This window comes from Tursiops truncatus, chromosome 2 (assembly GCF_011762595.2).
Source record: "Tursiops truncatus isolate mTurTru1 chromosome 2, mTurTru1.mat.Y, whole genome shotgun sequence".
Classification (NCBI taxonomy): domain Eukaryota; kingdom Metazoa; phylum Chordata; class Mammalia; order Artiodactyla; family Delphinidae; genus Tursiops; species Tursiops truncatus.
Window position 1 is genome coordinate 24,294,239 of NC_047035.1, and position 27,480 is coordinate 24,321,718.

At 37.6% G+C, this 27,480-nt stretch overlaps 1 protein-coding gene across 23 annotated transcripts in view; it reads right to left on the reverse strand.

Annotated features, from left to right (window-relative positions):
* NRXN3 (neurexin 3) overlaps positions 1-27,480 on the reverse strand; it is a 1,624,030-nt gene that overhangs the window by 1,012,910 nt on the left and 583,640 nt on the right. The window lies entirely within an intron of this gene.

Sequence of the window (27,480 nt, forward strand, 5' to 3'; positions counted from 1 at the left end):
TGAGAGGCCCGCGTACCACACACACACAAAAAACCAGTAAGTGAAAAGAATCGCTCGAATTTCTTAGATTACCTATGGGAACAAAGCCAACTGTTCAGGCCAAGAAATGCCCATCTAGCTGTACCTAAAGGATAGATGGACACACTACGATCCCCACAGAAATGGTGCTAGGAAACCATGAAAACGATTGTTACGTAAGCTTTGCAAGACTAGAAATCTTGGAAGCTTCCTGACATGTATAGGCTAGTGAGACTGGAGCTCCAAGGGTTACTGAAGGGAGAGGTCACTCAAAAGGCATGAGACCTTAGGCAAAAAGTGAAAAATGAGATAACCAGGAGCACTGAATGATTTATAGTATACTAATTGCAGAATTTGCTAAAGAGTATTAAAATAAACCATTTTAGTTACCAACCTATAGAAACAAGAGAACAGCAGACAAACAAAATCCAGCCTATATATGTCAGGAAGCTTCCAAGATTTCTAGTCTTGCAAAGCTTACGTAACAATCATTTTCACGGTTTCCTAGCACCATTTCTGTGGGGATCGTAGTGTGTCCATCTATCCTTTAGGTACAGCTAGATGGGCATTTCTTGGCCTGAATAGTTGGTTTTGTTCCCATAGGTAATCTAAGAAATTCAAGAGATTCTTTTCACTTACTGCTTTTCTTAGTGTATTTTAATTGAAAGGATCATACACTATGATCAAGTGGGGTTTACTCCAGGAATGCAAGGATTCTCAATATACGCAAATCAATCAACGTGATACACCATATTAACAAATTGAAGGAGAAAAACCACATGATCATCTCAATAGATGCAGAGAAAACTTTCGACAAAATTCAACACCCATTTATGATAAAAACCCTGCAGAAAGCAGGCATAGAGGGAACTTTCCTCAACATAATAAAGGCCATATATGACAAAACCACAGCCAACATCATCCTCAATGGTGAAATACTGAAACCATTTCCGCTAAGATCAGGAACAAGACAAGGTTGCCCACTCTCACCACTCTTATTCAAAATAGTTTCGGAAGTTTTAGCCACAGCAATCAGAGAAAAAAAAGAAATAAAAGGAATCCAAATCATAAAAGAAGAAGCAAAACTGTCACTGTTTTCAGATGACATGATGCTTCACATAGAGAATCCTAAAGATGCTACCAGAAAACTAGTAGAGCTAATCAATGAATCTGGCAAAGTAGCAGGATACAAAATTAATGCACAGAAATCTCTGGCATTCCTACACACTAATGATGAAAAATCTGAAAGTGAAATTAAGAAAACACTCCCAATTACCACTGCAACAAAAAGAATAAAATATCTAGGAATAAACCTACCTAAGGAGACAAAAGACCTTTATGCAGAAAATTATAAGACACTGATGAAAGAAATTAAAGATGATACAAATAGATGGAGAGATATACCATGTTCTTGGATTGGAAGAATCAACATTGTGAAAATGACTCTACTACCCAAAGCAATCTACAGATTCAATGCAATCCCTATCAAACTACCACTGGCATTTTTCACAGAACTAGAACAAAAAATTTCACAATTTGTATGGAAACACAAAAGACCCCGAACAGTCAAAGCAATCTTGAGAATGAAAAACGGATCTGGAGGAATCAGACTTCTTGACTTCAGACTATACTACAAAGCTACAGTAATCACGACAGTATGGTACTGGCACAAAAACAGAAATACAGATCAATGGAACAGGATAGAAAGCCCAGAGATAAACCCACACACATATGGTCACCTTATCTTTGATAAAGGAGGCAAGAATATACAGTGGAGAAAAGACAGCCTCTTCAATAAGTGGTGCTGGGAAAACTGGACAGGTACATGTAAAAGAATGAAATTAGAACACTCCCTAACACCATACACAAAAATAAACTCAAAATGGATTAAAGGCCTAAATGTAAGGCCAGAAACTATCAAACTCTTAGAGGAAAACATAGGCAGAACACTCTGTGACATAAATCACAGCAAGATCCTTTTTGACCCACCTCCTAGAGAAATGAAAATAAAAACAAAAATAAACAAATGGGACCTAATGAAACTTCAAAACTTTTGCACAGCAAAGAAAACCATAAACAAGAACAAAAGACAGCCCTCAAAATGGGAGAAAATATTTGCAAATGAAGCAACTGACAAAGGATTAATCTCCAAAATTTACAAGAGCTCATGCAGCTCAATAACAAAAAAACAAACAACCCAATCCAAAAATGGGCAGAAGACCTAAACAGACATTTCTCCAAAGAAGATATACAGATTGTCAACAAACACATGAAAGAATGCTCAACTTCATTAATCATTAGAGAAATGCAAATCAAAACTACAATGAGATATCATCTCACACCAGTCAGAATAGCTATCATTAACAAATCTAGAAACAGTAAATGCTGGAGAGGGTGTGGAGAAAAGGGAACCCTCTTGCACCGTTGGTGGGAATGTAAATTGACACAGCCACTATGGAGAACAGCATGGAGGTTCCTTAAAAAACTACAAATAGAACTACCATATGACCCAGCAATCCCACTGCTGGGCATATACCCTGAGAAAACCATAATTCAAAAAGAGTCATGTACCAAAATGTTCGTTGCAGCTCTATTTACAATAGCCAGGACATGGAAGCAACCTAAGTGTCCATCAACAGATGAATGGATAAAGAAGATATGGCACATATATACAATGGAATATTACTCAGCCATAAAAAAAATGAAATTGAGTTATTTGTAGTGAGTTGGATGGACCTAGAGTCTGTCATACAGAGTGAAGTAAGTCAGAAAGAAAAAAACAAATACCGTATGCTAACACATATATATGGAATCTAAGAAAAAAAAAAAGGTCATGAAGAACCTAGGGGTAAGACAGGAATAAAGACACAGACCTACTAGAGAATGGACTTGAGGATATGGGGAGGGGGAAGGGTAAGCTGTGACAAAGTGAGAGAGTGGCATGGACATATATACACTACCAAACGTAAAATAGATAGCTAGTGGGAAGCAGCCGCATAGCACAGGGAGATCAGCTTGGTGCTTTGTGACCACCTAGAGGGGTGGGATAGGGAGGGTGGGAGGGAGGGAGACGCAAGAGGGAAGAGATATGGGAACATATGTGTATGTATACCTGATTCACTTTGTTATAAAGCAGAAACACACCATTGTAAAGCAATTATACTCCGATAAAGATGTTAAAAAAAAAATAAAGGAAGAGAGCAGCAGAGAAATGAGCAGCAACACAGCTATTTTTAGCTTAGCAGCTCTCCCACAGCATGGGGTTCAGGGACGGGGGGAGCTGGGGGCAGATCAGCCTCACAGAAGTCCATTTCCAACCCCTTGGTTACAAACCTTCAGGGGCAATATTTTAATCTCTTCCCCAGGGAGTTATTTCAGTGTATGAAACTAAATTGTAAATTCCACGTGATCAGGACCTAGACATGACTACAACTCTTGTATCTTTACACAGTGCCTAGTGCAGATTCAACAGAATCAACACTTTCCAGCTGATACATGGGCTCCTTTTCAAAGTTCTACATAACAAGATTAGTCCTCTAAAGGACTGAAATCTCTGAGTCACGGGGCTACTGATAAGAACACTCAGTTTTCTCTGATCCCAGCATTTAACATCACGTTATTTAAACCGCATCTGAGATCCACTAGTTTTCAAAAGTTTGGGGAAAATGTCCAAGGAGATGCCTTTTGCTTACAGTAGTGCCTGCCTTTGGTCTAGGTGCTTTCATTTATCCATTAATGCCCTCATCCTCCTCTCTTTTCCCTCGGGGAAGTAAGCTGGTATTGACCACTGATGGGCATCAAGGCACGGGGAGGACTCGTCCAAAGCAATGGCAAAAGGGGAACAAAGACTAAGGTATAGCCTCCTTCCTACTTAGCCTAGTGGCAAATTCTCATGCCACGTACCACGTTATAATCAGCTGTTAGTTTAATTATGAAATACCTGAATGCTGTGTAATTACAGCTGTTTTTCACAAATGACTGCCTCCTTATGAAGTGAAACATCCAGCTAAGTAGTAACACCTGGAATCTCGAAGGATTCACAGCAAGAACAACTCAACAGGGCAGCTGACTGTGCCAAGGCCTTGTGTGGACTTCTTGAAGCAGCCTTCATTAGCTGTTTGACAGGTATAATTATATGCAACTGGAAAACCTGATAACGGTTTTTGATCCTGGACCCAAAGCTAAGTATCCTTGGGTTAAAAACAGTTTTCTAAAATACACACACACACACACACACACACACACACACACACACACACACACACATTTTTTAAAGAATATCTCATTTCAAGGCCAAGGTAAGTGGAAAGCTACCTTGCAGAAAAACAATTTCATATGTAATTCTGAACAGAAGCAAAGAATGAAACAGAACAATTTTACCCACTTAAGTGATGGTTCCACTATTTATGAAACAATCAAACGTAAAATGTGAATGACAATTACATTATTTTTTGCTCACTATTACTAAAGCATAAGAGAAAGTGAATTGTGAAGATGTTAGCATTCCAAACCACAGGACTTTTCAGGAAATGCAGGAAGAGATGTTGATATTCACCCATGAAAACTCTGCTAAAATTGCAAATAACTGAACATGTTATTGTCCTATCCATTTGCAGTGAGAAGTGTGGCTTGCTTTATCCATTTTCTGATATCTGCATGCTATAGTTTGGAAACCAAAAGGCTACGCCTAATCACCAGCTTTAGCCACAAGAGTGAGTCACAGGCCCTTGCCATGACCAATGGTTTAGAGGAAAAATAATATTTCTACTATCTTTTCTATAAAAAGTAATAATATTTCTACTATCTTTTCTATAAAAAGTATCAAGCAACTTGGTAAAGTTATCAGCTTATTCTACTTCCATGTCATGTATATTTCTCCCTTTTTCATTACATTAAAGTTCCCAAACCAGGAACCACTCTTCAATATGTGATTCCTGGTTGTAAGAACATGTGAAATATTTTAAATATTTGCTAAGCGTTTGATGATGCTCAATAAAACTCCCAGAGATGGCTAAAGTAGCATTATTTCATGTTTGTCAGAGGAACGTGCCATACAAAATGGCAACTCTGAGGGATATGGCACTAGATGTGATTAAGATCCATATTTCAAAAATGTTCCCTTTATAACAGCTGCTGCTGCCAACTCCCAGGGAAGAGATTCAGTACACTTAAAGGAATACGTTATATCTTCGTAGAAAAAGGAAAAAATTAACCTGAAATTCCAAATATATTTTATTGTTAAATAATTTTCTTTATTGCTCCCTGGCATGTGTATTATTCTAGTTACACATATGAAACACCAGGAAAAAGTGAGTATATTAATCCTGATTTAAATTTAAAAAAAGTTTTTTTAATTCCTTTAATATTTTGTGTTAAGACAAGGTAGAAAAAAAATCCCATGTTACAAAATATAATCTCTTACCTTCATTCTCCCGACCAATTAACTTTGGGAAATCCTATATTATGTTAGCAGAGATGCAGCATTGACACTTCTACCTTCAATAAAACTTATTCAGAATCACACAAAAATTTAAAATTTGCAGCAGAATCTAGGTTAACATGTACCTTTATAGTATCCATAAAAATAGGTATGTGAAGCAAATTAAGATATCAAACCAATTTTGCTGAGCCTGTTTGCCTTCTTACAAAAATAAAATAATTTTAAGCATGCTACAAGTAACTTGGAAGAAATATTTCAATTAACTGAAATGGCAGTAGTAAGTCAGGTTTATATATTCTTTAAGATCATTTATTGGGATGAAGATATACAACACACACACACACACACACATATCTTGGTCTAGTTATTGCATGCTTCTTAAAGCAATTTTATTTCTTAAAAAATCCATGATATACTCTTTCATTAATTCAGAATGACTTCTCCCTCTGGCTGTCTGAAATTATAATAGGTTACTGCTCACTGTGTTAGTCTCTTCTAGTAATTCTTACCAGAATGTAGAATTCTTTAGCATTCATCTGAAGCACTGTTGTCGAACACCGTTGCCTAGAAAACTAACTTGTTTTTCAAGGCAAGACACTCTAATTAACTTCCCTGAGCTGGCCTTAATTCTTTTCGAACCATTTCCTCAAATTCTATTTAACTGAGGCGAAGGACTTGATTTTGAGTCAAATTAACTCAAGGCATTTTATTTAGATACAAGCAATTCTCCTTAGATAAGTGTTTTCACAGCCCCAAACAATAATGGATTAAAAATAATTTTTTCCAAAGTTTCACAAAATTACTACATAGTACAAGAGCAGATGCATTATTTTCTGTGAAACAAACTGATGTGATTATTTTAGGGTAGGATAAGGTTTTTTCCAGTCTACAGTATCCAATCCGCTGGTGACTTTGGAGCATCTAGGCATGCGTACTGAAACTACCAATGGTTGAGCTGTTTTACCCAATTACGCAAAGATCATTGACTATTGTGAAATCCTCTATATTGCCCAAATAATTAGACCTATGAGTCTGATGCACAGTTTCTTAACCCCACAAGTCTTACCTCTAATGTCCTGGTTTCATCATTTCTTTAAATATGGTTCAAATGTTGATTTAACTATTTCTCAACTGAAGCACTGGCTTGCTTCTAATTTAATAATTGTATATTTGAATTTTTAAAAAGTATACTCTGACAACGAACACTTACTCTATATACCTGTGAATCCGTCTCCCCAAGGGAATAAACAAGAATCAAACAAAGGATGACTGTGAATCACAAGGTGAGTTCCTTAACTCACAAAATTGTGATTATAGATCAGTCTAATGGGGCCAGTTTAAGATAGAGACATACAGTCCTTTTCCCTCTGCCCCACCTGCTACAGTTTAATCACAACGATGTCTTCCTGTTCCTCAAGCCAAATATATTCCTTTCATAAGCCCTTGACTTCTGTGAATGCCTCTGCACAGAATGCTCTTTCCCTAAACCTTCCCAAGCCTGAATCCTTCTCATCATTCAAGTTTCAAATGTCCAAAGCTCAAATATCATTTTCTCATAAAGCCTTCCAGGATGGGCCTACCTAAAGGTGTACTTTCTCCCACTTCTAGGCATGTACTTGATTCTATATCATTCTATTCATTGCATTTGGCGCTATCTGAACTCACTTAGGTATTCATATGTTCACAAACAACTCAAACAGCATGCAAACCTCGTGAGACCAGGCAGCATTGGTCTCGTTTAGCACTGCATTACCAGCATCTACAATAAAAATTGCTTTAAATGAATAGTTTTTCAAACTTCCATTTGCCCTATTGTTTGGAATCCCAGATAGAAATTATCCCCAAACATAATTTCTACAAATGTACCTCTCTTTTGGTTCTAGTACAGGGATTGGCAAATTATGGCCCTCAGGCCAAATCTGGCCTGCTGCTTCTTTTAGTAAATTAAGTTTTACTGGTACTCAGCCTTGCCCATTAGCTTACGTATCATCTAGGGCAGCTTTTGTACTTCACGGGCAAAACGGAGTTGTGACAGAGAATTGAGTTGTTGTGACAGAGACTATATGGCTCACAAGCTTAAAATATTCACTATCTGCCCATTTATAGAAAAAGTTAGCCAACCTCTGTCTAGACCTTTTAGAGTAGACCACCAGTTTCTAAGTCTTGATGGAAATATTCAGAGGTAAAGTTTATTCAATGCCAAAGACTCTCATTTGTGAGACAAATATTTAAGGAAGAGCTTCATTATTGTTAGTTGAAGCAAGATTCTCTCCAAAAGAGAGTGAGTTTGAAAGTTAACCTGCCTCCCAAACATGGAACTTGCCATCAACAGAATTACTCACTGATAGCACTTGTATCAATAATAACTGAACAATAAATTAAGTGGTAATTTAGAAGGGAAAGCGAAACCAACATATGATCACATTAAAAACTGATGAAATCCTCATCAATAAACACTTGCTGTCTGCAGGTGACTGTGCAATAAACCATCAGTCTTGGATACAGAGGGTCTAAGCAAACCAGTTCCCTGGTACAAAACAATTTGAGTGGAAGGATATTACTACTCCCAGGAGAGTGAATATGTGTTTTCAAAGGTGGTGACAATAATATCAGACACAACTAAGTATATTGTTACATAGAACAAAGGATACTGCAGGTATGAGGAAATGCTCTTCCATGAGTACAAATGCTATAAGAAATCTAGCTTACCTCCCTGAAGGGACGTTGTCTTTTCCCCGACACTGTTTTGGGTAAGAGCTAGCCTGAGGCTGAGATAGCCAGATAGCTCAGCATGTCAGCTCCCACCGCAGTGCCCCAGAACACAGGGAAGACAGGCGCAAGGCAAGCCAGCTGCTCAGTGGAAGCCTACATAAATTATTCTTTCCAGAAAGACAGTGAAAAATGGCATGGCCTGGTGGCCCTTAGGAATGGCAGTCATAATAGCCACAGCAAGTGTTTCACCTTCATTAACTCGAAACCAATTTGCTCTTGTTCTATTCCAAAGATTCTGTGGTACTTGTTGGAAAAGACAAAGCTTTCTGTTTAAAATATTCTGATGGGACCCAATAGTTTTTTCATCATCCATTCCCTTCGAAGGGATTTACTTGATTCATCTTAGATTAGGTAAAGGTGAACAGAGAATAACAAATTAGAAACCAAGGCACTGGTAGCATCATTCTAAAGATGGTGAATAGTCAATTATTTCTAGAATGTTTCTCGTTTTTCCTTCTTCTTTAGTCCAAGGGATTTCTGTAGCAATGGTACATTAGTGTGATAAACTCCAAATTCTGTTTCCTAGTTACTAATGCTCCACCAGAGCAATGAAATGGTAATTTAGGCTTTAAAAGGCTGAAGTTCAGTAAAACTGGACTCATAGTTTGACCTTGCATTCACAACTGGGCACCAGAGGAAGATAATCCTTAGGAAAGGGAAGTGAAGACATCATAACAGGGCATGTGTGATTACTGATCACACCCACTCAGGGAGAACTGATTTTTACTAACAAAATTATGCCAAAAACTTCAGTCCCTTCAACACTGACATTGCAAAACAAAGCATGTCTGTGTTGGCCAGGAAAATGTGATGCATTGTTGTATGCCATTGTGCAAGCCTCTCCGGAAAGGATAGTTAATATGATTCATAATGTGTCCTTGGCCATGAGGGAAGACATCCAGGAGCAATTAGGACTTACAATATGCATTGTTAAAAGTCTACCAAAATTTAGAACAAGTCAAGTGGTCTATAATATGTTTTAGTAATTAAATGGTGGACAATTATGCCACCAAGAAAACAAACCTTCTTTCTGATAATTGAAGTTTCCTCATCTATGAAACTCAAATAATAATTTTATCTATTTCTAGAGCCAACTTAACAGGCATGAAACCAGTAGAGTCACAGAGAGCCCTGTTGGTTTGGGGTTCAAAGCTTGGCAATCGCTGTCTTAAAATTCATAAGAATTTTATCTTTGAACATCAAAAGCAGCTTCAGTGTGAGAATCTGAGAAGGGAGATTTTCCAGCTGAAATAAAGATATGAGTTAAGAAATATCGGAGGCTCAAAAATAAGGTGGGGGAGGGCAGACAGCAGAAGCAAGAAGAACTACAATCCTGCAGGCTGTGGAACAAAAACCACATTCATAGGAAGATAGACAAGATGAAAAGGCAGAGGGCTATGTACCAGATGAAGGAACAAGATAAAACCCCAGAAAAACAACTAAATGAAGTGGAGACAGGCAACCTTCCAGAAAAAGAATTCAGAATGAGAGTGAAGATGATCCAGAACCTCAGAAAAAAGAATGGAGGCAAAGATCCAGAAGATGCAAGAAACGTTTAACAAAGACCTAGAAGAATTAAGGAACAAAAACCTAGAAGAATTAAAGAACAAACAAACAGAGATGAACAGTACAATAACTGAAATGAAAAATACACTAGAAGGAATCAATAGCAGAATAACTAAAGCAGAAGAATGGATAAGTGACCTGGAAGACAGAATGGTGGAATTCACTGCTGCAGAGCACAATAAAAAAAAAGAATGAAAAGAAATGAAGACACTCTAAGAAACCTCTGGGACAATATTAAACGCAACAACATTCACATTATAGGGGTCCCAGAAGGAGAAGAGAGAGAGAAAGGACCCGAGAAAATATTTGAAGAGATTATAGTCTAAATTTTCCCTAACATGGGAAAGGAAAGAGCCACCCAAGTCCAGGAAGCGCACAGAGCCCCATACAGGATAAACCCAAGGAGAAACACTCCGAGACACACAGTAATCAAATTGGCAAAAATTAAAGACAAAGAAAAACTATTGAAAGCAGCAAGGGAAAAATGACAAATAACATACAAGGGAACTCCCATAAGGTTAACAGCTGATTTCTCAGCAGAAACTCTACAAGCCAGAAGGAAGCGGCATGATATACTTAAAGTGATGAAAGGGAAGAACCTACAAGCAAGATTACTCTACCCGGCGAGGATCTCATTCAGATTCGATGGAAAAATCAAAAGCTTTACAGACAGGCAAAAGCTAAGAGAATTCAGCACCACCAAACCAGCTCTACAACAAATGTTAAAGGAACTTCTCTAAGTGGGAAACACGAGAAGAAAACGACCTACAAAAACAAACCCAAAACAATTAAGAAAATGGTCACAGGAACACACATATCAATAATTACCTTAAACATGAATGGATTAAATGCTCCAACCAAAAGACAAAGGCTTGCTGAATGGATACAAAAACAAGACCCATATATATGCTGTCTACAAGAGATTCATTTCAGACTTAGGGACACATACAGACTGAAAGTGATGGGATGGAAAAAGATATTCCATGCAAATGGAAAACAAAAGAAAGCTGGAGTAGCAATATTCATATCAGATAAAATTGACTTTAAAATAAAGAATGTGACAAGAGACAAGGAAGGATACTACATAATGATCAAGGGATCAATCCAAGAAGAAGATATAACAATTATAAATATATATGCTCCCAAGATAGGAGCACCTCAATACATAAGGCAAATACTAACAGCTATAAAAGAGGAAATTGACAGTAACACAATAATAGTGGGGGACTTTAACACCTCACTTACACCAATGGACAGATCATCCAAAGTGAAAATAAATAAGGATACAGAAGCTTTAAACGACACAATAGACCAGATAGATTTAATTGATATTTATAGGACATCCCATCCAAGAACAGCCGATTACTCTTTCTTCTGAAGTGCGCATGGAACATTCTCCAGGATAGATCACATCTTGTGTCACAAATCAAGCCTCAGTAAATTTAAGAAAATTGAAATCATATCAGGCATCTTTTCCGACCACAATGCTATGAGATTAGAAATCAATTACAGGGATAAAATGTAAAAAACACAAACACATGGAGGCTAAACAATATGTTACTAAATAACCAAGAGATCACTGAAGAAATCAAAGAGGAAATCAAAAAATACCTAGAGATAAATGACAATGAAAACACGATGATCCAAAACCTATGGGATGCAGCAAAAGCAGTTCTAAGAGGGAAGTTTATAGCTATACAAGCCTACCTCAAGAAACGAGACAAATCTCAAATTAACAATCTAACCCTACACAGAAAGGAACTAGAGAAAGAAGAAAAAACAAAACCCAAAGTTAGCAGAAGGAAAGAAATCATAAAGATCAGAGCAGAAATAAATGAAATAGAAACAAAGAAAACAATAGCTAAGATCAATAAAACTAAAAGTTGCTTCTTTGAGAAGGTAAACAAAATTGATAAACCATTAGCCAGACTCATCAACAAAAAGAGGAAGAGGACTCAAATCAATAAAATTAGAAATGAAAAAGGAGAAGTTACAACAGACACTGCAGAAATACAAAGCATCCTAAGGGACTACTACAAGCAACTCTATGCCAATAAAATGGACAACCTGGAAGAAATGGACAAATTCATAGAAAGGTATAACCTTCCAAGACTGAACCAGGAAGAACTAGAAAATATGAACAGACCAATTACAAGTAATGAAATTGAAATTGTGATTAAAAATCTTCCAACAAACAAAAGTCCAGGACCAGATTGCTTCACAGGTGAATTCTATCAAACATTTAGAGAAGAGCTAACACCCATCCTTCTCAAACTCTTCCAAAAATTGCAGAAGAAGGAACACTTCCAAACTCATTCTATGAGGCCACCATCACCCTGTACCAAAACCAGGGGAAGATAGTACAAAAAAAAAAATTACAGACCAATAGCACTGATGAATATAGATGCAAAAATCCTCAACAAAATACTAGTGAACAGAATCCAGCAACACATTAAAAGGATCATACACCATGATCAGGTGGGATTTATCCCAGGGATGCAAGGATTCTGTAATATATGCAAATCAATCAATGTGATACACAACATTAACAAATTGAAGAAGAAAAACCATATGATCATCTCAATAGATGCAGAAAAAGCTTTGGACAAAATTCAACACCCATTTATGATAAAAACTCTCCAGAAAGTGGGCATAGAGGGCACCTACTTCAATATAATAAAGGCCACATACAACCAACCCACCACAAACATCATTCTCAATGGTGAAAAACTGAAAGCATTTCCCCTGAGATCAGGAACAAGACAAGGATGTACACTCTCGCCACTATTATTCAACATAGTTTTGGAAGTCCTAGCCACGGCAATCAGAGAAGAAAAAGAAATAAAAGGAATACAAATTGGAAAAGAAGAATAAAACTGTCACTGTTTGCAGATGACATGATACTATACATAGAGAATCCTAAAGATGCCACCAGAAAACTACTAGAGCTAATCAATGAATTTAGTAAAGTTGCAGGATACAAAATCAATGCACAGAAATCTCTTGCATTCTTATACACTAATGATGAAAAATCTGAAAGAGAAATTAAGGAAACACTCCCATTTGCCACTGCAACAAAAAGAATAAAGTACCTAGGAATAAACCTACCTAGGGAGACAAAAGACCTGTATGCAGAAAACTATAAGACACTGAAAGAAATTAAAGATGATACCAACAGATCGAGAGATATACTATGTTCTTGGATTGGAAGAATCAATATTGCGAAAATGACTATTCTACCCAAAGCAATCTACAGATTCAATGCAATTCCTATCAAATTACCAATGGCATTTTTACAGAACTAGAACAAAACAATCTTAAAATTTGTACGGAGACACAAAAGACTCTGAATGGCCAAAACAGTCTTGAGGGAAAAAAATGGAGCTGGAGGAATCAGACTCCCTGACTTCAGACTATACTAGAAAGCTACAGTAATCAAGAGAATATGGTACTGGCCCAAAAACATAAACATAGATCAATGGAACAAGATAAAAAGCCCAGAGATAAACCCACGCACCTATGGTCAACTAATCTATGACAAAGGAGGCAAGGATATACAATGGAGAAAAAACAGTCTCTTCAATAAGTGGTGCTGGGAAAACTGGACAGCTACACGTAAAAGTATCAAATTAGAACAGTATCAAATTAGAACACTCCCTAACACCATACACAAAAATAAACTCAAAATGTGTTTTCAAGACCTAAATGTAAGACTGGACACTATAAAACTCCTAGAGGAAAACATAGGGAGAACACTCTTTGACATAAATCACAGCACGGTCTTTATTGATCTGCCTCCTAGAGTAATGGAAATAGAAACAAAAATAAACAAATGGGACCTAATGAAACTTCAAAGCTTTTGCACAGCAAAGGAAACCATAAACAAGACGAAAAGACAACCCTCAGAATGGGAGAAAGTATTTGCACATGAATCAATGGACAAAGGATTAATGTCCAAAATATATAAACAGCTCATGTAGCTCAATATTAGAAAAACGGGGCTTCCCTGGTGGCGCAGTGGTTGAGAGTCTGCCTGCCGATGCAGGGGACACGGGTTCGTGCCCTGGTCCGGGAAGATCCCACATGCCGCAGAGTGGCTGGGCCCGTGAGCCATGGCCGCTGAGCCTGCGCGTCCGGAGCCTGTGCTCCGCAATGGGAGAGGCCACAACAGTGAGAGGCCCATGTACCGCAAAAAAAAAAAAAAAAAAAAAAAAAAATATTAGAAAAACGAACAACCCAATCCAAAAATGGGCAGAAGACCTAAACAGACATTTATCCAAAGAAGACATACAGATGGCCAAGAAGCACATGAAAAGCTGCTCAACATCACTAATTATTAGAGAAATGCAAATCAAAACTACAATGTGGTATCACCTCACACCAGTTAGAATGGGCATCGTCAGAAAATCTACAAACAACAAATGCCGGAGGGGTGTGGATAAAGGGGAACCCTCTTGCACTGTTGGTGGGAATGTAAACTGATACAGCCACTATGGAGAACAGTATGGACGTTCCTTAAAAAACTAAAAATAGAATTACCATATGATCCAGCAATCCCACTACTGGGCATATACCCACAGAAAACCATAATTCAAAATGATACATGCACCCCAATGTTCACTGCAGCACTATTTACAATAGCCAGGTCATGGAAGCAACCTAAATGCCCATCGACAGATGAATGGATATAGAAGTTGTGGTACATATATACAATGGAATATTACTCAGCCATAAAAAGAACAAAATTGGGTCATTTCTAGAGACGTGGATGGACCTAGAGACTGTCATACAGAGTGAAGTAAGTCAGAAAGAGAAAAACAAATATCATATATTAACACATATATGTGGAACCTAGAAAAATGGTACAGATGAACCAGTTTGCAGGGCAGAAATTGAGACACAGACGTAGAGAACAAACGTATGGACACCAAGGGGGGAAAGCGGCAGGGGGGTGGGGGTGGGGGTGCAATGAATTGGGAGATTGGGATTGACATGTATACACTGATGTCTATAAAATTGATGACTAATAAGAATCTGCTGTATAAAAAAAAATAAAATTTAAAAAAAATAAAGAAGAATTTTATCTTTGAATTTTTTTTTTAAGTGATGTTGAAAGGGAGCCTTCATTCATGCATGCTCCTGGCCCTGAGGATGACTGCCTGGCCACCCTCTTTTCTACCTCCACCCAGAAAACAACTGCTGCTACTTTCTGCCCTTTGTGCTGAGCCGTTGGGTGGAGTCTTGTGTGACTGTGAGGGTCTGCACTCACCCCATGAGTATCCTCATGCTTGAGGGAGCACATCAGATGGCAAATTTAAGTAAAAGGAAAGAAAAACACCACCACAGGTAGAGAAAGACAGAGTGTTAAAGAAAAGGGTAAGCTTCTTTCCTCCTTTTTTAACAAGGGGTTCACATTTTCATTTTGCACTAGGCTCCACAAATTATATAGACGGTTCTGCCTACTGCATATAGTTATTGTGGGATTACAGAATATATGTAACAACTGAAAATATTACATGGCCCAAAATAAATGCTCACTGAACACTGGCCCATTTTTGATGTTTTTGTTTCTTCTGTATATATCTCTTCATAGGCAAACATAAAGGCGTGGCACTTGTACCACTCAGCTTTACCAAGGACAGCTTAACCTCTCTGGCATTAAACTGAACCCTTGATCCCCGTGACTTTGCTAGATGAGGATCCTCACTCTTAATAATATGACCTTACTTGGAGTGAGAGAAAAAGCCCTGAATTCATTTCGCACAAGATTCTATACCAGCTGCTACATTAAAACCCTGGAAGTTATCTCGGGCACACTCAGCTTCTTCAAACACTGATTCCTGTCCTATCTCCTGTGAAACATTTTACAAAAGAAGCAATTTCCTTTGAAAAATCAGAAAGGTTAGGCAAGTACCCAGGAGGCCCGGGTAACTGATGTTTCTATTGTTACAAGTTCAAATGATCAACGAGCAATCCAAGCTGTGAGACATGAGGGCCACAGGAGTGACAGCGGGTTTTGGTGCCCGTTTAAATGCTGGGATGAAAATCACATGGTTGGGAGCAAGGCTTCCGTTCAATTATTTTTCTTCTTCATCAAATGATGTTATAGCTATTACTACTAATAATGATGGCTCAGAGAAATTGCCTTAGGGACAAGGGCTAATGAGTAGCAGAGCAGGTATAACTGAACCCACAAGTTCTTTTCTTCCCACCAGGTAACGCTGCCACCCATGCTGTTGTTGTTTGTTTTTGTTTTGTTTTTCTGCTCTGAGTAATGTTCCTCATTCTCTTTAGGATCAGTTTGAAGCTTAAAGGGGCCTATAAAAATAATACAGGAAAGAGTATAGATTTCTATCCAGGGTGGGTGAGACATAAAACCTACACAATTTGACATGTACAGAACAATACTGCCCAAAAGCAATTTGTGCTTCCGATGTTTCTTTGAACAATCAAAAGAAGAGTCAGATCAATTTGAAATCACATTTCCTCATTTTAAATGTCAGCCTTCTAACATAGTAGTATTTAGTAAGGATTTCTAAAAACATATTTCTCTTTAGGACCTGGACAAATATCCTTAACATGTTAATCTATGGTATCCTAATTGGATCTGCTGAGATTTCCTTCTTTGTTAAATATGGAACAATTTTCCTCTTACTAAGTAATCTGTATTCATACATGGAGATTTCTCTTGTCATCCAAAGTTTCAAGTCATTAGGCTTATAATTATTAATTCAATAAATGTGCATTAAGGCCAACTATATGTCTGGCACTGGCCAGACAGTGAAGATACAATGACGAATAGGACATTTTCCCAAACTGTGAGGAATCCAAAGATTGGTTCAGGAGGTACACATGTAAGCAAATAAAGCAACACAAATGTGATGAGACTTCTGAAAGCTGTGCATTCAGGGTGCTCTGGAACTTTAGAGATGAACAAACCTTGACACGCCTGAGGAAGGGAAGGCTTCGCAAGAGTGGTGACCCCTGAGCTGTCATGAAGGATGAGAAGCAGTTGGCTATGGAGATACAGACAGAAATGGTCCACATAAGGTAAAGCATGGATGCAGAAACGGAGGTATAAGAGAGTTTGGGGAAGTCGGGTAACCACAATCTGTTTGCTGAGACTAGAGCACTAGGGTCTAATGGAAAGAGATAAAAGACAAGGAATACCAACTAGGCATCAGGCACATGGAGGATGACTCAGCAATTAGCTGTTACGGCATTCCAACACTACCCTCTTCTTAGTCATCCCTATGTCTGTGATAATTCCTAATTCATCCTCTATGCACCCCTACATGCCAAGTACCTTCCTGTCACAGAATTAAGCAGTGCCTTAGAGACTAGTTATGAATAAGAACGGGACACTAATATGTCTATAAAGCTGAGGTGAGGAAGCCTGACTCCGGAAAGGTCAAGGTTACAGAAAGACAAGCTAAAGAAATAGGATTTATTAGTGACTAGATGCAGCGTCTTTCGTGGGGACCATTAGCCCTTGTCCTGGAGTGCTGATTGCGTTCATTTGAGCCTCAACATGTCAGCATCTGAGCTGGAGAGGTAACATGTCCGGTCGTGAGGAGCACAGCATTGAGGTCAGATATACTGAAGGTGAGGCCAGGCAAAGCATTTCACATGATTAAGTCTCATGTCTAAAATGAGGATAATAACACCTTATAAGGCCATGGTGAAGATTAAACAAGATCATGCAAGCAAACTGCTCATCTCAGAGCCTGGCAGGCAGAAAACAATCTTGGCTATAATTTTTACTGTAACTAGTAGCCATTTGTAAAGTCGATCACTTTATATAACAATAGCAAAGGTTTAAAATTTGTTATTGCAAATGTCCTTGTATATGGACTTAGCAGCATCCATCTTTGCTGTAACAAAGGAAGAAAAGCATTCAGGGAAAATTTGTCAAGGGGAAAGAATGGGGTTGTGTCTTCACTTAGTGTTCAATTTTCTTGCCTTTGAGATGTCAATCATGAGATTCTCATTCTACCAGGTATGTAGGGGTATGGATAAACTCAGTCATGGATAAGTACCTGGGCACTTACCTAGTCATTAGGGTAATAGAACACCTAGCTTTTCTATTTCTGATAATCAGCAAGTTTTTTTTTTTTAATTGGTTCTTTTATCAAATAGGGAGTTTGCTTGTAAATAACAATCAGTGAATCAAACAGTTAAGTTAAACATTCCAACTATTGACAGGTATACAATATGACTTTAATTTCAACCATGAATTTCTTCTTATAAGGAGATGGCAAGCCTTCTCTAGCCATCCCCTAGGCCAATGGCTTCACCATATTGTCTTTATTCACCTTCTACTGTGTTTTCTTTTTCTTTGTGAGATCAGAAAGATACAGAATTTTTCTACAGCGATAGAACACATTCCTCTTATGCTACTCCATTACAAATACTCATGTGTGTCCTTTCTCTTGGTCTTTGCCTACTTTGCACACATTATGTTCTTGCCACCTGCTGCTTCGGCTCCTTTCCTGTTTTCTGTCTCTGCTTCTCTCACCACCCCACTCCTGGGGGCATCCTCCTTTCGGTCAGTGGGGTAGTTCCTTCTCCTTGGAAGGAAAAGGGCTTCCTGACAGACTGTCACAGGAAAACCACTCAGAGGAAATAGACAGCCCTTCTTCTCTCCACCTTGAACATTTCTAATTTTCTTACGTTTTATTTTCTTAAGAACAGAGGAATAGCCCCCGTTTACTGTTTTAGATTTTATCCTGCCCACACTTGTAGGTAACATGAATTTCATCTCTCTGTCATCTCTTAGACTTCAGAACTAAACCTCACTCTATTCATAATGCTGTTCACCCAACAACCAAGAGTTTAGGTCACCATATCCTTCCTAATTTGGTATCTTTGCAGTGGTTTACCCCCCCACCCTGCATTTTTTAAAACTAATTCTGAAGAAAATCATGTTTCGTAGCATCACTAAAAGACTACAACTTAGGTGACAAATGGTGTTCATTTGATTAAGAATCAGAAAATGAAATTTTTGAAGACTCATGCCTGCCACTGATCACCCTGAGACCTTATGCAATGCACGCACCTTCCACAAGCCTTGGCTTCCCCATTCATAATATGTTAATATTTAAATATATGCCCCTGACAGGCCTACTGGGAGGATCCTGAGCTCATAACCGTTCAGAGACTTTGCTTCAGGGGATATGATCTCTATTACATTTTGTCTCTCTTTTAGAACACATGCTTTTTAACATTTTCCTATTGCAATATAATGTCAGCCATTCAGGAAGACTTAGATTACTATAACTAAGCACCATATACCTCTTGCTTTCACAAGGCTTTTGGGATGACAGCAAAATTGTTTTGTATACAAATATTGTATAATCAGATTTACTCTGAAACAACTTCATTGTCAGAAGGAAAATGTAAACATCCCCTTTAAGATTTATTTCTCCAACTTCTAATAAACATCCAGTTAGAAAGCCTTGTGATTTTAGTCACTTAATCAATAGAACAGCCAGAAAATTACTCTGTTTCTTTCAGAAGCAACATCCCCTGGTGTCTAAGCTTTCTTCCCAAAATTGATTCTAAAACTGAGATAAACTCTGCTGAGATGCTCTGAATCAGTAGGGAGACTTGCACTTTGTGGTTAACTGTTCCAGAAATTCTATAATTCAAATTATAATCTTCTCCTAAATAATGTATGAGTGAAACCTGCTGCACTATATATACTATCTAGTGAAAAGCAACAAAAAAGAAGTATATTCACTGATGCATTTATCTTGTTATCAAACAGGAATAAAGGGTTTGGTTGGTAATGTTAACTTGTCAAATGGTTACTACACGTACTACACCTCATTGATAAAGTGATCCTTCCTAATTTTCAAAATATAAACTGTTCCTAAATATAAACTGTGCCTAATACCTAGCGAACTTGTATATAGCAAACCTTGTAAACCTTACTGCGGCAATTAGACAAATAAAATGGATCAGAGTATAAAAAGACATTTTCAAACCGTAGAAGAAAAAACAGAAACACCATTTATAGTCAAAATTACAGCGCCTGAAACATCAGCTGTTGACGTTTTGTATGGCTCTAAGCAGGTGGTCAGACGCAGGAGGACAAGCCAAAACAGAAAAAGGAAAATAAGGAAAAAGACGTGACTAAGGAGACCCAGTGTTCAGGGCCTCAGCACTAGGAATATACATACATTGTGAAAAAAAGAAACCATTATGTTGAATGGAATACTGAAATGAACAATTGCTGAATAAAATCTATGAGAAACTCATCTGGATTTTAAAGGTACATACATCTGAGTTTCAATTTCTCTAAGAGAAACAGAAAACGAGGGGAAAATGGGTGTGTGCCTAGTCTATGAGGATTCCTTCTGCATTTTCCTTGGAAATCCACAGTATAAATCCCTAAAACTGACATCAACACCTGGAACCCAGTTAACTCTCAGTAAATGATCATCGAATAAGTGAACAAAGAGTGACAACATGTAATATTTACTGATACACATTCACCTTCCTTCATGAAATTCTTCTGACCCAACCAAAGCCTGGACAAATTGGATTTCATGAAAACCTTCATTTTGTCTGAAATTCCCTGCTTTACAGAGGAAATAATATTTATTCTTTCAGATTATTAGGGATAAAAGAACAAATTCACTCCAGTTATTTTTTTCTTCCTTTTAGAATGACAACAAAACAAAGAGCTGTAGTTTATATTTTTCTGGCTTGTGTCTCTGTATCGATCCCTAAGAGTATTTGTAAAAATAATAAATTAAGGTAGAGAAATGGGTACAATTCATTACCTCAGTGACTTAATTATTTTTTAAGTATACACTATGTCCAAGGTAGCTTCAGGTCATGAAAATCCTACAGTGGCCAGATATCAGCATAAAAATTTGAGGCTGTGTTGACATAAGATATCACTATATGTATGTACATATCTCCAAACTATGTACACTAATTTCATGGAAAAGTACAGTGGCTTGAACTGTGATTGTAAACAGTTCTAGGAGTCTATATTGCCGCTCTTGCCAGACAGTTCAGTTCACCATAGATCATTCCTAAATTGGCAAGGTGTTTGCTCTTTTTTAGGATGTTCAGATAGAGAAATTTTACGCCTTTATTTATCAACCTTTTCTAAAATTCAGTAACTCTATCAACTTTGCTTATATCTATATACTTCGTGAAGTGTGTTTTTAACTTCTTTGTTTTTTCCATCTCCTTTGCTATTTCCTCTGCTTCTTCCTTTTATGAGACAAAACACTCTCCTTGGGAAGCCACTTATTTATAATATAATGCTTCAATCTCACTTCTATCTACTCTTTAATTGGGTGCTTGATCCCAATCCCTTTATCCTTTCTAAAATCCAGATGGATTACAAATGTTAAAATACCTTCCTGAGTGGACTTTTCCATACCAGGAGCCCACTGTACATAAGAGAAGCAGACCAAAAAGTGATAGATTTGCATGTTAGAGCCCAGGGATCAGTTTCAAATCACAGAAAAAGTGGTCTTAGCTAAAGCCACTGAAAGAGACGTTCCTTCTTCTGATTTTCTCTATTTTAACCTGTGCTCAAAGGACATTCTCAGAATTTGGGGATGGATGGTACTGTAGTTCTAACTGCTAAATGGTCATTAATTCTCTACTTCTCTGGGCATCATGTATAAATCTGATAAGGCCTGAACCACCAGCCTTTGTGTATGTGTATGGAATATGTGTAATTTCAATTACCCAAAGGTCCACATGTGAATCTCTTAACATACTGACTTATGCTATGCCTCAACAAACTGGTTGAAACCAAAATACAAGATCTCCTAAGAAGGGGATGACTCTCTTCTCCTCTTGGTGATCTAGCCCTCCTTTCTCACAATGGTCTGAATAAACTTGACTAAATCCATGCCAGGAATGTACCAAGGAAGCCAGACAGACAGTAATGTTCTTAGCCAGAAATCTGTACCCTTGCTGCAAAAACTCTTATTTCTCTGACTCTCTTTTATTTTAGTTCCTGTTTAGATTATACAAAATTGATATTAGAAGATATTAAAGTCACAAATATGATATCATTGAATCATATCTGTGCACTTTAAAGATAATATTTTCATTTTAGAACACTATTAAGCTTTCATTAAAATGATATCAGAGTCTCCAAGACAAAAACAGAAGAACTCATGAAACCAAAATACTTTCATTAGTTCTGGGTTAACATCAAGTATTTGTTTATCATAATGCACTGAGGGGGAAAAAAAAGCCAATGTGATGTTCTCATCAACAGTATTAGTAATGCTATTGATGCAGAATCCAATGCAACTCTGATGGCCTTGAAAAGAGTTTATTATTGCCCTGAGTAATAGACTGAAGGAAGTAGGATGCTCATTTTACAGGCATCTATTAAGCTACCAAGAAAGGCTTTAAGAATACATAGGTATCCATTCTTGAACAAAAACAGTTCTCAAAAGATCATCTTTTCAGTTGAAATACTCTGCTAGTACAAGTCATCCTCATCATCACCAAAACCATCACCATCACCACACATTTAGCACATGTTACGTTCTAGCTTCTGTTCTTACTCAAAGACGCAGATACTATAATTATGCACATTTTACAACTGAGGAAACTGAGGGTTAAAGTAAATTGTCCACAGACACAAAACTCATTAGTGGTATAGAAAGGGTTGAACCCAGCCTATCTTTGTAATATTCAATGTTTATTTAGGAAGCATCCTACTATCACAGTCAAATCTGCCTATTATTGATACTATGAATAAACTTACATGTGAGGTATTTTATATGTCACAAGAAATATAAAACATTCCAAAGAGCAACAAAATTATGTGTTATCTTTTAAAATTCAGGTTTTGGTAAAAGTTGAAGTACACCATAATCATTCCATAAAGAAATACAAAGTCTCAGGTGTGATGTTGATAGTTGGATAAAGAATAATACATTATTGGATATAAGATTCTGCTTTGTGATTTTTTTCCATCTTCACTAAAACTCTACTAAGAGAAGTAGTATGATCAGGCTGACAGCAATGGTGATCCAAATCTTGGAATGGATACCAGAGAGGTTCTACAGTTTCCTTTGCAGAGACTTAATAATGAAGAAGTCAGCCTCCTGGTTGACCTGAGGAGGTAAGTGTTTCTGAGTTAAAGGGATAAGCTCAACAAGTCAGCTCTGGGATTTCTAGATGAAGCAGGCCTAAAGATGATGTCACTTATTCTGGTACCACAGACAGGGAAGACAGAGAAAAAGAGAAGAAAACCAGAAGTCTAGTGTAATAAATTTTAATGCCTAAATTAAGCAAGAACCACCCACACCCTGTTGACTTTGCCAAAACACTGGCATTGAGTCTGCCTGGAAACCCAAAGCAGAGAAGCGAAGGCAAAAAGCAAAAAACAGGTGCAAGGCAGAGCAAGTGCGAGAGAAGGAATATTTAGTAAACACTAGTAGTTTTCAGAGGTATGATTTGGAGATATAGAACATCCTTGTGATGTTATTTTCTTGCAGCTCTTATATTACTGTGCATCTCTATGATTCAAAGATAACAGAGTCTGTGGGAAGTGGACAAGATTATAAAAGCTGTTCTCAGACACAAATGACTACATTGTGGCACTTCCCTGTCTTAAGGTCAGTATATTTTTGTATGTCAAAGAAGGAAAACATTAATCTTATCACAGGTAAGTTAGTAAGGCTTCAAGTTCAAAGTAACTGGGGGGAGCTCTACATATACCTAAATAGTCAGGCATATACACAAAACTCACGATTTCCTCACAACTTTCATGTGATATATGCCCTCCTTTCCAGAAAGATTGAGAGAATGGCCACACACAGAGGAATTAGCCTTTGAGAGAGAAAGACTGGAAAAAAGCGGGAAACTGACATTCATTAATTTGTGTTCACTATATTCACTCATACTATACTCATTTAATCAATATGAGGTCACTGTATTCATTCATACAGCACACAGCTTAAAAGGGATGGGATGAAGGAGGGGCTAGGAAATCATAGGGCAGAGTCACAATCAGACAAGGTTCAAGACGACAAACCATTTTACAGACTTTCATTTGAGCAAACACCCACGAGATCAACAAGAAGTTCATACCTGTTTTCAGAACTGCATGCCTCTTAGGTACTGCCAGCCTCATGGAACTGGAACCATAGGAATGAGTGATTTCCTCCAGAAATTCCCAGAAAGCAGCCCTGTTTTCTTTAGCTGTGCTCCAGGTCACCCTGGAGTTCAATCCACCATGATGACTGCCAACTCTGTTGCTCTTTCGCAGTTTTAAAGTCAGTTCTAAATTGGAAATTTCCTTACTACTTATTTTGAAATATCCCTGGCAGATGAATCAAACACAGCATATCCCCAATTCAACCAAAGACTTTGATTGGCACAGTCTCTAATAAATGTTTGGTGATAACAGCCTGAGAAGAGTTTATGGTGTGGTACCTTGCAGGATTTGGAGAGCAGGGGTAGTAATATTTGGAATGAGTAATGATAAGTATATCATAGATATTATGGGGAAAGACAAAGTACTGGAAAAGAGAAAGTAAGAAAGGGAGAAAGGCAGAGAACCTGATTAGAAAATTGTTTCTGCTTCTTGGAAACCCTTGTCATGGAGCTGTGTCAGTTACTGACAGAAGGGCCAGCCAAGAAAGCCAAAAGGAAAAAGGCTTTTGTCTTGTGATCACTGCCCTCTATCATGTCCAGTTATTTTCTCCTCACACTGGAAGATGGTCCTTCTTCATGTTCTTCTTGCCATTAAAAAGACAGTCACACAAACCCTTGGAAATAGCCATTTCCCTGAACGAACAATATTTTGAGGCAGATGAACAGGAAAAAAAAAAAAACAAACAGATGATGTCATTCAGTATGTTACCTGACTGACTTTTCACAGAACAGGCATTCTAAAAAAGAATTAACTGGAAAAATTCATGAACTTATATACAAACTTAAAGTTTAATTCACTATGTCCCTTCAAGAGAAAAAAGTTTTGTGTTGCAACTTGAGCAATTACACCCTATGACAGCTACTGAAATGCCAGCTGGAGCTCAGGAGTAAGTGGAAAGTCCTTCCCTCTCACACTCAGGCTGCAAATCAATCTTACTTCTTGTACTCTTCCAGTGAAAAACTGTGTAAGAGGCAGGATCCGCACAACTTGAGATTACAGAAACAACTTGAGATTCTATAACAGGTTGAACTATGAACTCTGATAGGTATGTGAGAAGAGGGGTTTAAAAGTTCTAGTCACCTGTACCTGTTTTATCTCCTAATTTAGTTGTATAGTCTTCTCAAACTTTTCTACCCAAGTGCCAATAATGGTGGGAATGGAATAGAGAAGATACACAATAAAAATGACAGGACTTTGAATTCTTATGTTTTTTTCTTAAAACATAAGAATAAGATTTATCTATTAAATAAGATTCATGTTTATTTGTGTTCTTCTGCATCATATATCACTTTGCTTTCAACTCAAGTTTTTACTCCAAATCAACAATTAACTTCAAGAAAATGTATCACATATACTTTGTGACTCTACAGTACCCTGGGTACACATCTATACACCTCAGCATTAAAGGACTTAGATTAGTTTGAAGAGCTTGTGTTTTGTTTTGTTTTGTTTTGTTTCTATTCAACCCCTGTGCAACTAGTGGGCACTATGTATTCTTTCTCTGATGCTTTCACCAAAACTAACTTCCGTAGTATGTTAAAGATTTATCATGAGAATTCAAAATTGATTTTTCAAAATCCAATCTTGGCTTTTTACCTAAATATTGATTTAAGCCAGTTATATTCTTTCTATGCTGTGATCGAAGTCGGGAACGCATCTTTGCCGTGTGCATTTCCTCTCGATGCTGCTTCTGGTGGCTCTGAATAGAAAATCTTTTCTCAGGCTTAGAAAATCTGCTGGCATCTGTGTCCTGGATAAGAGTCACTGTATTCCCAGGAGAAAGAATTTGGGAACTTGTCTTATGATGACTCTCCATGGCTGATCAGATGGAATATATGGAATTAAATGTAAGATAAAGTATGGATAGAACACAAAAAGCAGGCCCTGATACCCTGATCAAATAACTCCCTCAGTTCTCTGTTCTGCAAATAAGTCTCTGAAGCCAGAAGGTGCCAGCTTCAACTTTGGAAGACGTTCTCCACCTTCATGCTCAGCTTTCATCTTATTTCCTTCTGGAAACTAATGCAAAAGAAAAAGTTTTCTATAGATATGCTATATTTTTTTAAGAAGCCAGACACAGATGACTACATGTTATATGATTCCATTTATACAAAATGCCCAGAAAAGGCAGGTTTATAGAGACAAAAGCAGACCAACAGCTGTCTAGGAGTATGGGCAGGAGAAGGGATTAACTGCAAAAGGACATAAGAGAAATTTGGGGAGTGTTGGAAATGTTCTAAAATGTGAATATGGTGATATCTGGACAACCCTAGAAATTTAATAAAAATCACTGAACTGTAGGCTTACAGTGGATGAACTCTGTGGTATGGAAATTATATATCAATAAAGCTGCTTAAAGAAAGAGAAAATGCCAGTCTTCGGAGAAAAAGGATGTTTCAATTAGACTTGTAATGATCTAAATATCATGAGAAATTTCTGTCTAATTAGAAATATTTAAACACAGCAATATAGGACATTGCTTAAATTAACTGAAAGTGATGCCAGGACAAGCAGAAAGCACTGTACTTTAGGAAGTTGTTGTTTATATCAATTTTTTACATTTCTTTTTGTTGTTGCTGTTCATTTATATGGAACATTTGCCACCCAGAAGTGGATTTGGGCTTCATTAGTTTGTCATCCTGATAATGTATCTCCCAAGAAAGAAGGTTAAACCAGCTAACACCTTTAAAATTTTTAGAAGGATGGGACAAACAAGTAAATGAAATGTAAGAGGCTATCTCCTTTTCTTTTTTCTTTTGTTCCTACAGAAAGACCCTAGCAAGGAAAGCAGCAGAAAATCAGGAGACAATACTGCGAATCACGTGTGTTAGATGCTCAGTCAATCCAGTTTTGTCTTCCTGGTCCACGGGAGACTGTTATTTCCCAGTTTCCTCTGAGTTTAAGATGGAACCATGTCTGACAAAATATAAGCGGAAGCGATGTATGGCATTTTCAGGCAAGGCAATAAAACATATTGCATAACTATCCAAGCTCTCTCTCTCTTCCCTATGGATAGAACGAGAGGTGAAAAACTCCAAGGTTGTTGAACCCAACTCATGGAAGAATCTTAGTTGCCTGAATTACTTCTTTGAAGAGAGCTGACCAGGAGCGCTGCTCAACTGGCATTGGACTTTGCCCGAACAAGAAAGAAACCTTTTTTGTTGAGCCATTGAAATGCTGGGATTGTCTGTTGTAGCTTATCACCCTAACCAATTATCCTAGTTGCTTAATTGTTATTTAATTGCCTTAACTAATATGACACACTATAGAGCTCAAAGTATATTTCTTCCTTTCTTCCTTTTATCACCTAGTTCTACTCTTTCCCTCATGCCCATCTTTCCTCTTTCTCCTCCTATGGCCCTACTTCATGACTCCAGTTAATGTGCACTTCTGAGACAGAGGAAGAAATGCGTGAGTAGTATTCAGCCTGTTCCTCCTTAAGACCCTTCTTCAAGAGGTGGAATATTTGAATGGAATAAGGTAAAAATAATAGTCTGCCATTCTTTATTCAGAAGAGCTAGAATGTATC